Source organism: Balearica regulorum, chromosome 6, assembly GCF_011004875.1.
Source record: "Balearica regulorum gibbericeps isolate bBalReg1 chromosome 6, bBalReg1.pri, whole genome shotgun sequence".
Lineage (NCBI taxonomy): Eukaryota > Metazoa > Chordata > Aves > Gruiformes > Gruidae > Balearica > Balearica regulorum.
In genome coordinates, this window is record NC_046189.1 from 16,579,653 (window position 1) to 16,592,815 (window position 13,163).

Consider the following 13,163-nt stretch of genomic DNA (forward strand, 5'->3'; position numbering starts at 1 on the left):
TAGGCTCTTGCTGCAGCACAGAAATTCTTGACTCAGTTAGCATTTCTCAAGTTGCATGAAAAATAGTTGCTTTCCTAAAGAGATACTATCCCTGTCAGGTTCTGAGAATGTGAAGGCAGGAAATATATGAAATATTTTATTCACTGTGCTTTTCTAGGGGGGAAAGAAAAAAAAAAAAAGTGGTTCTCAGGATCTTTTGTACAAGAAGATGGTGGTTAAGGTTACACTCCCACAGCTCATAGGAAACTAGTGGGCGTAAATCATACAGTTTTTTTCTGGTTTACTGACACAGTCAGACAGGTGGTTCTTTGCAGCCCTAAAAGACATGAGGAAATTGGCTTACAATGCTAAGTATAGCTCATAGCTTCATTAACATTTGTTTACAGAAACTTCTAGGTAAGGACCTGCATAAAAGTTTATGATTTTATATATATTTATAAAAATACATAAATGTTTGACTTTCTCATGAGGCAGCTGTGAAAATGGTGTTGAAGATTCAAACACTTTCAAACAACACAGATGATGTGACAATTTAACCTATTTAGATCTTGCAAGGAAATAAGAGTTTAATTTGCGAGATAGAGTTCAGAACCCTGATGCATTGTCATCTGAAACTGCAGTCTCACATGATGGATTATTAAAGGGTTAAATGAGTGCTAGCTGAATTTTGCCTCTCCAATATTTCTGGAATTATATTCTGCTCCATTCATTCTTGCTTTCCCCAGGGGAATTATCTATCCTTCTGCTGCTTCAGCCAAATATTTTCCCCAAGCTGTTTTCTCGCTCTGGTAATGGTAGGAGGCATGATTGTGACTGTCCAAAAGACAACCTCTAGGCTGTATATTCCCATCCTTGGGCCCCGCTGTGCTGCCCCCTCAAACAGTGTAACAGAGCTTCACTTCCTGGGGTTTTACAGTCACAGGAAAGTATGTGCTGGCAGCTTTTCTAGTAACCAGCTGAAAATATTAACCACATTTTGAAGCTTATCAATTATTTCTGCCTAGTGTATGGCCTTTCACTTGTTCCTGTATATATATCCTGTTATATATCTGTGCTATGCATTTACAATCACAAATACACAAGAGTAAAAATTAGAATATGTGTAATTAGCTGGACGCAAGTCAAAACAGTTATGGTACTGGAAGGTCAACGTTGCACTGAGATAGATAATCTATTTTTCACAAGTTACCGTTCTGATAACTACAAAATTATTATTTACTGTTTAATTTGGTGAGACAGGTGATATCTTGGTTTGATACCAATTACACCACTTGAGAGAGTACTCAACCTTTGGAAGCAATGAATCTTGTTCTCTCATGCAAATTATTCTTTTGAGTACAAATATTAAATTTCAGTCAATTTTGCCAGGGAATACAATACTTTTAAATAATGGATTATTTTCCCTGTTGTGGAATCAAGAGGGGGAAAAAAAATAAATTGTTTAATAAATAACATAGTTTGCCACTAATAGCAACTATTCTAGGTGGAAGAAAGCTAGTAACTGTTTTCCTTTCTCAGAATGTAACACCTTCTGTTGACATTTCAGTATTTAAGATCTTTAGATTCTGTTATCCCTGTACATGTACATCCACATAATATTTACACTGTAAGATATGTCTTCACTTTAGAATTTGTTCTTTGCCTGATCAACTGATTCAAACCCTATAACTTGATCTAGATATTGTACACTTGGATAATTCACTGAAATAGGAAGCAGTGATTATTTAATAATTTTCTGAGTGTTTGCTGGCAAGGAGTTACTTTTCTGTTCTTAACCTGAAGGATAGTAGCAGGAACAGTGCCAAGCTAATCAGTTGTATGCAGCTCTTAAACACTCTTCAGAGACATTGTCAGGATAGTTACTATGTAAGGAAAAATATTGCTTCTCATAACGTTTATCATGCTTACACCTAAAACTATTAGCAGTGAATAATAAGAAGTATACCATGAAAATACAGAAGTAATATTAATGAACCATACCAGAGCTCTTTCAAACCTATCTATATAATCTTATTTTTCCTGAGTGTGTAACTATTTGTTTTTTCCATTTATATTTAGTATTTTGTAATGTCTCATGAAATAGTTGTTAATTTGCTAACAGTCTTTTTAGCATCACATGGAAACATTGAGACACATAGAAAGCAGGATTCTGCTCTTATAAAATGCAAGGAGAAATTCCAAGGTGCTATCCATTGAGAGTGGATAGTCCTGTTGATGCCAGCACAGGTGTTACAGTATAAGCCTAGCACATCGAAAAGGTACTCCTTTGACTGTTACAAATGTGCAAAGCAAGGCTTGCCTTTCCTTGCCTCACATATACTTGAAAGAAAAATGACTGATTGACAGAAGATGAAATAGAAGCAGTGATGTTCCTTTGGCACAAGTTATTAAATCTCAAGTGGGAGAATCAAGTGGCCTTGGGAGAATTTTTCCTGCTATTTTTTTTATTTTCCTCATTTGCTCCTTACTGCACAGACAACTGTTAGGAAAGGCTTTATTACAGGAGCTTCAGTATCTTTTGTCATTGCTCCTTTGAGCTGAGTCTCCACCGAGCTCTTCTACATACATAGCAGATCAGTAGAAGCAATTGTCAGTCAGTGCTGAAGACAGGAGAAGAAATGCTGGTGTTGGGGGGATTAGTGGTGTACTGGGAAATGGCACAATAGCCTATAGAATTCCACCGTTGTAAATAGTTAAATAATGGTTAAAATAACAGGAAAAATATTACAAGTGTGTTTGTTAATAGAAACTGTGAGAAGAAAAACAATTAGTGAATCAGTCCTTTTACATGTGAGATATTCAGAGGTATTGAGAAATTTTCAGGTTTATTAATACTCTGAGAACTTTCAGCATTTATTATTGTCAGCATTGCGTGAGTCAACGCTGCTTCTTGCTTACAATATTCTTAGGAAGCTAAAATCTGGCAGGTTTTCATGATACTTCTGCAATGGTAAAGAATCTGTGACTTGATGCAGAATCTTTCTGTCAAGTTTCTCACAGTCAAAAGGGGACACAGACAAACTCTCTTCCAGCAAGAAGTCTTTGCCCAGAAATACAGGACCAATTATGTATTTTATTGTCCAGAAGATAGCCAAGAAAGAGCATGTCTTTCTGCTAAGTACTAAACAAAGACCATGACAATACTGTCATTTCTAAAAAGCTCACAACCTAAGTAAAAGACCGGTCAGAGGGCTGGATCCAGAGCTGTGGAAAGTCCCAGGGAACTATGGAACCAGTATTGAACCATGTGAGGACCAGAGGTCTCAGCATCAGCTTGGTCATTCCAAGACCTTGGTCTTGAATTAGGAACTTCCCACTGCTAATGAGATCCATTAATCTAATTCTGAGACATCGGTTAGGCTTCAGATCTTTTTTTCAACTTCAGTACTGTTACTGAACTCAATCTGCATAATTGTATATTATTTCCAATATAAAAAGGTAAATATTAAACAAAAATAGGGGAAAGAATTGGCTAGTTTAAACATTCTTAAATAGTAACTATTTTTGCAGCAAAGAGGGTGTTAAAAATGTGTTGCGTAATAAATCAAATAATTTAATTTGTTAAATATCAAGTTCATTACATTAGCAAGTATAAAACTTTGTTTGCATGCCAGTTAAAGATCATTTAGGGATACTTACTCTTCTGTTTGACAGTGGAGGTGCCCAAAAGATGCAAAACACTATATCAGATTTTGTCAGTGATTTACATAAGGGCCAGGAATTTTCCATCTTCCACTATGCTCAGTGAACACTATTAGTTATAAACTACATCTTTGTTAATATTTTATCAAAATCTAACAATCTTAAAAATAAACAGTTGTGTGGAAGAAACTAACTTAAGTAGTATAAACCACTTTTTTTTTCCCATTCCTGAAGAAGTTCTCTGAAAACAAAATGTGACTTGATTGACTTGTTACCTAACTAATTCCCAGAGTAATTTTTGCAGTTACTTTCTCTTCTTGAGTAGATCACTGCACATGGTGCGAACAGGTATTTAAAAATGGGGTGGTTTGGGGTTTGGGGTTTTTTTACTGGAATACAATTTTATAGCATTAAGAGCTATTAATAAAAGTTCAAAATTGCATTTATTGAGTATATCCAGGAATATACTGGATTCCAAAGTCCTATAGTCATTTCATCTGTTACAGTACAGAAATAAAGGACACTGTGAGCAAATGAGTATGCTGAAATATTTGCAAGCAACAGATACCCTATATCAATAAACTGTATAAAATTTAAATATTAGAAGAAAGTGGGGTTTTTTTCTATTTCTCATGCTTTATACAAAAGTAATATTGGAAAATCTGAAATTATTGCTTGTATTGTACTTCAGAAGAAAGACTGACAAGTTCCTGTTGAATAGCCTAAGAACCTGTATTCTCAGTGGGGTTTATTAAGATTTCTATTCATCCTTTTACATTGAGTCTCTTTAACGTAAAATGAGCAATCCTCAGAGGGCCTCAATTGTATTTGGGATTTATAAACTATACCCGCAACAATGTGAATGTTGCTATTTAAGGAACTGAGCCTGCATAACACTTGGACAATAGTTTCCCAGAGTCTGCAAAATATATTTTTCTCATTTATAAACATCTGGACAAACCGGTATGCTGTCTAGATCCCACAGCAAATTAGGGTCTGATTTTTAATTAAGTTTGGCATGTATCGGAGGGGTACATATGTTCAGCACATGTTTTTACCTTATACATCTTTTGCTCCATTACCTACATATTGTTCAAAATGAGTTCTGCTGCTGAATACAAACTGTCCAAATTGCCTTACTGAAAAAAAACCACAAAATGAAAAATAATTCACAGTGTCGAGAAAATGGAGCCATGATTTTTCTGAAAGAAAAAGAATTCATGGGTTAGCGAAAAATGACTGAATTTGTAAGATGATTATAATTAGTCACCAAACCACATGCACTTTCCAGATTTTGAAGCCTCATATTCAAGCTAAGTTCAACAAAAAGGTGTTAATTTCTCTGAGGATCCATGCAACTTCTCCAGTGAAACTGGAATAATTTTATTGTGCTGAATTTAAAAAAAAAATAAAACCATGTTTTCATATAGATCTGATGTGGGAAGGGCTCCAAATCTGAACCCTGTAACTCATGAGCTTTGAGAATTATGATTGCAGGTACAGTTATAGTGAGATGTCCTCCAGGAGAGCTTTTGGAAAGGAGCTTTATGACACTGTTGCAAAAGAATGGGGATAAATCACAAGTCTTTAAGTCTAAAATTACTGCTGCACAAATCCTGGCCTGGCTCTGCTCCCCAAGCACACCTGGAGTTGCAGGACGGTACATCCCAGAGAACTCTGCTTGGACCCTAGCACCAAGCCAGATGGGTCAACATTTCCAGGACTGCTGAATCTTACATCCTTACAAGAGAAAATATGGATTTATCTGTGACCATGTGAGTCCAGAAAGGCAGGACTGTACCTATTATTGGGTATGTATGTGAGCTGTCCCTGCTACTAATAGTAAGAAGGAAAGTAAGACATTGAAGACAAGTACCTACTGGCACCTTTCTCTCCAAAAACCTAGTCCTGCGATAGTCTCAGAAACAAGATTTAAATCCCTTGGGAAAGAAAGTATGAAGTAATTTATCTACTTTATCAGTCAGGCCTCAGAACAATACTTCAGGAGTGAAGGAGAAGCCAGTTTGGCAGAGTTGCCATGGGGACTGGGGTAGCCCCAAAAGTAGTTGTATTTTTGCCCTCCTCAGCTCTGCTGCTAGATATTCTGCAACTCCAAGGACAGGAATGTTGCCCAGCACATGATGCCCTGAGCAAGAAGAGAAAAAGACTGAGGATTTACTGTTTGATCATCCCCATCAGCTGCATGGAAGACTGGAAGGGAGTTCTGCTTATGGAGAAAAAAAAAAGAGAAGAGTTTTGGTGCAAAAGAGTATTCAGCTGATACGGGAAGGTGACCTACCAAGGGACACTACTGAATACAGAAGTGACATACACAGACAAGTCTTTGTGCTAATACAGAGTGCTCAGGTAGGAACCTGCACACGAAACAGGAGCTTTGCCAGAGAACATATTATTATAGGTTTCTTTGCCCAGCTTCTTGGTCTTGACCGCAAGTCTACACTCACAACAGAGCTATGTTCGGTAGCTGGAGGCTCCTCGTTTTACAGAGAGCATCTTCTTTTACCCAGTTATAGCTCTTAACCATCCCTCTTGCTCACTTAAGCCCCAAGGAAAGTGAAAACTGGATTCAGTGGATTCTCACCCTCAGTCACATTCCATGACCTGAAGTGGTAGTTCCTTGCTTCTGGGGGAAACAAGGAGACATCTCATAACTACATATTTTTGATTGGCAAAGCAGAAACAGAAAACTGGTCAGCACTTAAAGGCATACATCCCACATGCTTATGTGGTTCCAAAGTTTGCATCTTTTAGAAGTATATAGAGCTTAATGCTATTTTTTTCCCTAGGGGTAAAATGTGCACAGTTTTGCTTAGTTGCTGTATTTTTCATATATGATAGTAACTGTTGTTTGAGACAAAGGCCTGACACATCTATGTCTTCTGTTGATATATGATTGTCCTAACAGTTATCATCTGTGACCAGGGTGATTTTCTAGACTTTTCTGTGAAATTTACTGAAGTTTTTCAAACTACTTTGGACAAGTCCATCTCTGGCTTCTTTCCATGAGTGAAGTATCCCCCTTGTTTTCACATAGATGCAGTATACAGTAGAAGACACCAGGACAGATGTTCCAGAAAGTCCAGTGAACTTACTTCCCTGATGCTCTTTACCTATTTGGGTTAGCAATTTTCTGCTGTCCAGTTATCCCCTTAGAAAGTCTTTGTAATTCGGAATAGTGGAGTGTGTAAGCCTCTTTATATCGCATTGAAAAATTACAACCCTATGTATGTATGTATTGCATGTACTACAATACATACTAAATGTGCATATTGTACATATGTGGATGAACTGCAATCTACTAAATGTATGTGTTGTCAGGTGGTCAAATGTCATATTTTATCACAAACAGAGTGTGGTGACGTTGTAAAGAGGCTGACCTCCTTAGAAAGCTCTGGTTTAGGGGAGCTATGTCCCTCATGTTCTCCATTTCTCATCCTGATCAGATTGGCATAGGATACAGGGGTTTAATTGGCCATTTAGATTGCACTCCAGCGATTTCTAATCAGCGTCTTGCAATGTGCTACACAATATAATCCAGAATGTCTCCTGAGCAAAACAAAGCACCCCGTGAAATTGTATCATAGTGAACTCTTATTTGTGACACCTGGTCATTGTCGCATGTTCCCCCCAACACCCCAAACAAACTAGAAAAATGGCAAACTTTTTGAATTGGAAGTGGGTAAGAATTGGCAGCAGGCATCTAGTGATCTGAATGAAACTGAATCCAATAAAAAAATCATATAAAAGTATGGCTTGCAAAAACTTGTGAAAATCACGGCCTAAGTTTGAGAAGAAAGAGTACAGGAGGTGGACAACAGGCAAGGAACAGCCAGATCCAAAGGTGAGGCCAGAAGCAGAGGTAGGGAAGCAGAGGTTTGGAGGTTAGAACCTAAACAGAGAGAAGGGGTCACTTGCAGAACTCAGCATATTTATGAAGCTTTATGATTTCTGGGAAAGGACAGATGACAAAAAGGATTAGATGATTCTGGAGATAGTTAACATTCAATTCAGAAACTAGCTTTTCTACCAATGTTGCCCCAGACAATTACGTCTCCAACACAATCTGAACTGATGCAGCTATTCAGTGAATAAGTCTTCATTTTTGTAGCCTTACTTTATAGTAATTTGTAATATGAAAAATCTTAGGTTGAATAGTGCATGAACAGCCTCTGTAGAAACAGAATACCAAGTAAATACACTATTTCACTGTGTTTCCCAAGAATGAGATTATTTCCTTTTAGCATTCAGTGCAAGAAAAGAAGTTTTTTAATCTAATAAATGAAATTATTTTCACCTCAAGGTAACAGTAATTGCTTTGTGTGAATCCTGAAGAAGTACAAGAAAATCCTCTCTCTTCTGAAACAAATAAGCTACTTGTTTAACTTTCTTCTTCTGCCCATGCATAAAGTGAAAATCTGAGAAACAACCCCAGAGCAAAACTGGATCTCCATTGAATAGTTTCTCAGCCTGTTATTTTCATTTGGAAAAGTGCAGAGCTGCCTCTTGGGGACATTCTCTGAGACAAAGAGGGTCTATAAACCACAAAGGCATGCTGCATTTTTGCCTGGCATGAATCAGCTGAGACCCATCTCCTTCAGTGGATCTATTCCAATTTACACACACAATAGGGAGCAGGGAGTCACAAGCAGTTGTAGTTCTCTGCAATTCTTTATCCTTTACTGTGATGCCTTCTCCATGTTGCATGCTAACCAGAAAGATTTGAAGACACCACGTGTTTCTAAGTAACCTGCATTACTTTGGATAGGGATAGAATTCATTAACATTTCCTCCTTTTCCCATTAGCAGCTTCTTTTTTTGCACAGAATTAATGTGAAACTGGATATAAAAGACATTACAAGCAATATTTCATGTGTCCTTTTAGCTGCTTTGAGAAACACATCTGCTTTAGAGTCTCTTAGGACCACTGCATTTATGTTCCCAGCACTCATCTGACAAATAGATAGTTAATACTTTCAAAGATTCTCTTGATATTTCAGGAATCTATAACAGAAAAGCATGGTGACTGGTAAAAGATTAAATAATCATGTAATTGTTTCAAAATTCATGTATTTAATATTTTTTACAATGACAAAGACTTAAAATAATAGGGTTTACTTTACCTTATGTTTCCTTTACGAGGTTATGATACATAGGTATTTACTTTTTAGACAATGCAAGAATTACTGGGACAGAAGTGTTCCCAAGACACACCACATTTTCTCATGTACTGATGTACAGTAAACACTCATATAGTCAGGGAGGGGGGAGTTTGCTGCTTTTTTTTTTTTTTTTGGTAGATTTTTTGAGTCCTTAATGAATGCTGTAAAACTGGTATGAAAATCCCTAACTCACAAGACTGTTGTGAGGATTAATTAGTGAATGTTTGTAAGATGCTTTGAAGATGAAAGGTGTGATGTAAATGCTAATTATTTATTATTACCATCTTCCTAATCTTGGACAAATTTGGTTGATGTGGAAGTGAGTGATTGATCTTGCTAAACAGAGGTATGCACAGTGGGAGAAGGGCCTTTGCAAGCTTCACATTAATAATTCTCCTTATGAATCTCAGCTCCATTCTGAATCTCTCCACCTACCCTAACCCTCTGCCTCTGCATGGCTTTGACAGTGTCCTTCAGGCTAAATTGCTACACTACTGCAATCTCTGGGCCTCATCCAACAAGCCAGGAAATCAAAGAGGATTTTTCCATCACTTTCAGTGAACTGGGCAAAAGGTCAAAAAATAGGCTTTTATGCAGTATTTTGGAAAATAACTAAACAACAAAAAACTGTTTTCTGAAACCTGCCCAAATTTGCTCTATGCATGATTAGCTTGATACATACTGTCAGGTTTTGTCAGTTGTGTCAGATCATATTCATATCATGCAATTTCCTCTGTGCACAGTAATACGATTCTTTGCAGGTCTGTTCAGCTGTGAATTTGTAGCTGTCTGCTGCATTAAATTATGTGCAACTTTAGCATCAATATATTGTATCACGTAGGGCAAGACATCTTGGTGCTCAGGGCATGAGAGCAGTTTGGTTCCCACTCCTACAGCACATGAAACAGTGATCTTTCCTCTGCGAGGCAAAGGCTCTCAGCTCTCACTGCCTTTACAACTCAACAGAAGCCGCAAGCCACAACCAGCTACTTTTCACACGCTTATCTCTGTCAGCTGTACCTCAAAAATGAGGTATACTGGAACCTATATACCATTCCCTATACTGGAAGCTGCTCCCCTCAACTTTCTGATTGCAAGGACACACCATGGGTAGTCACCACCATAGTGATTGTGAAATTGGAGGTTTGCTTAGAATTGGGCTTCCTTGGACTTTACAGACCATTCTGGCATAGAAAAAGATGCTAGTGCCTTAAACCTGCTTGAGGATATGATTGCATAAATAAAACTGAATGGGTATACAACAACAGTTGTCAGATACAGCAGAGTAGGAAAGTATTAAGCAAGAAGAAACATGTAGAAATTTCTTACTTGCAAGTACTAGTTCACATCTGCACATGCTGTCAGTGTGCTAAAGGCAAGTATCAAGTAGGAGGTGACAGATTTGGATAGCCATCATTAACGCTAGAACAACTCAGACTAAAATAAAACCTATGTTGTTATCGGCAATGGCAGTTATCCAAGGACTGTGATATATTCTCTGTCACTCGCCATTTAAAAAGCCAGTTTAGATAGTCTATGTGTTCATCCAAATGAAAGAGTGAATCCTGGGCATTCCTGTAGCTGATATGAAATGAGGAGTCAGGCTACCTTCACCATTGAAGCATCGAGGAGTGCACCCAATGAAGTGTAATACAATGGGTACATTCATTACTCATGATGCCTACCAAGCAGAGGTGACATTTATCAGGACACAGCTCAATAAATACCAGTCCTCATGGACTATCACAGTGTGTCATGCTACTAAAAACTGAGGTACAAACAAAATCCTTTCTGTGGTAGTTAGTGAATTGGCTCAACTGTGCACTGAAGTTCTCTTCCTCCCAGTTTGGCATGGGTTAGCTAGCTCTGTTGTGTGAGGGGATAGCACTTGAGCTGCGAAAGACAAAATAAACCAATAGAGACTGTTCTGCACCTACAGGTATGACAGATTGCATCCAGATAGAGCTGTACAGGTGCTCTGGGAAGCAGAGAACACATAGACCCAGACCTAGAAAAGGTTTCTGTGTCCCCAAAGCAAGTGCGCTTTTTTCCGTCTGTGATAGTAAATCTTTTGGGATGTTCTAGAGCTATGGTTCTCAGGGTGTGGAGTATTAACAATTACAAATCAAGCAGCGGGGTGTGGGGCTACTATCTGCATTTACACTAGGAGGTCTGATGAGCAAAATTTGCATTTACAGGTTTTGTTGGCCTCTTTGTACATTTATTTTGAGCTGGGGGCGGGGGGGGGGGGGGGGGGTGTGTGTTACATGATCAGACCAGGAAGTAATTACTTCCAGTTTGTTTTGTGTTGGTTATTTGTTTTTCATGCTTCTGTCATTAAAGATAAATAGCTGGATCACAACAATCGTTGAGATGTGTAATGAATACATTGGTAATGTTAGACTTGATGCTGTGCTTAGGGAAGTTAGTACACATCTACAAAGTTGCTTGAAAACGCCCATCTATCTCAGTGAAGGTCTAAGTGCTGACATGTAGGTAGAAGACACTTAAAGCACCTCTATAGCTCCACAGATCTGGGCCTTAATTTATAACTACATCACACAGTAAAAAAAAAATTAGCCTCCTTATGAGCTTCCTTTAGTCTGTTACTGCTCTACAGTACACTGCCCTCTGAGAACAGATACAAGATACCGCATGTCCAAGTTCTCGGTGGCTGTGGTCACTGCCAGATTGTCCTGTCTGCATATTAGGTTTTAAATATAGCCTTTATTCATTTGATCAGCAGGATTGCTGTCTGCCATTAATAGAAATGCCATTGGCATTGTGAGGAGAGTTTGTCATAAAGTTATAAGCATTATCTGTCACCATTATATTTTTAGTTTAAAGATATGACAACTGGGGGAAATGGCACTGCAAGGACTGAAATATTTGTCTTCAGTACTCCTTAACCTAGTAATATATTATCCTGAAGTGCTGAGGATCCGCATGAATATCAAAGCTTGAGCTTCTATGTACTCAATATTGAATTACTGCCAATCTGGAAAAGATTAATTATTTGAATTTAGAGAGGGACAGCTTTGCTGAACCTATCTGAGTACATTACATATAACCTTTTTCAGCTGTCATAGGAGAGCCCAGATGGACCTTTCTCAGTCTGTTTGGATTCTAAATGAGATTTCTGAGATTAAAGGCCAGTGCCAAGGAAAAGAATTATGTAGTAAACACCAGTAAGATTGAGAAGACTATGTGGCATCATCTCTAAAATACCTACCATTCTCAAAAATCATAGTAACAGAGGTCCTCCTTAAGCAAAGGAGTTAAACATTGGGAATTAAATATGATAATATACAGGTGATCCTTACCTGTGCCCCAAATCCTAATTATCATAGAATAAACCTGGCCTGATAGACCAAACCTGTCCTTCAAACCAGAAAAACTATGCCTCTCTGATCTAGTAACAGTTCTTAGAAAAATGAATAAGTACTTTCTGATGACTTACTGAGTACAATTACTGAAATTATTAGAAGTCCCAGTAAAGATACTATGAGATGCTTTAAAGAACAATAATCATGCATCGGAAGCAATATTGTGCTGCAGATTAAAAACTGCTTTCAACCTACACACATGGACAGGCTTTGCACGGGAAGCTCTGTGGGGGAGGAGGGTGGAGGAAGGAAAAAGCAAAAAATCAAGGGACCACATGCAAAAAAGGACTCACCATTTTTCTGTGTAAGCACGCAACTAATTCACCTCAGAGGCTGGGTGACTGCAAAACAGTCTCTAAATCTTCTGCAGAACATCTGTGCTAGAGATGGGCGGACATGGCTGCTCTGAGTCGGTTCTGCATTTACTAATTTATTACCACCTGCAACAAGTTTATCACATATTACTTTCCCCAGAAGGTTAATTGTAAGGGCAAAACACATAGGACATGGCAACTGTATGTGAAGAAATGTCATTATATTTTATTGTATTGTTGGCAAAGCTTCTGGTGAATTCAACTTGTGTTTTTTCAGATTATGTGTTGTACGTAGGTTTGGATGATGGATAGATCCATCCCACAGGGCCCTATAGAAAACACAAACAAAATACTCCACTGAGTATGGAACTGAATTTAGAGGGATTAAATGAATAAAAGGACACAAGATGCAATTTCCCATCTTCTGATTTAATATTACAGAATGAACTCATCAAATCTCTTTTTTTCCCTAGTGCCTGACTGGCTTTATCCCAGGTACTGTAGACAAGTACTGTAAAACAGGACAAATGAAGGTACAAAGATGTATAGGCCATGAGTTCTCATATTTAATACACATAAATATACACTTGAAAGAAAAGTATAAATAACCAGTAAATGTTGTGATAATAATTGGAAAAAAT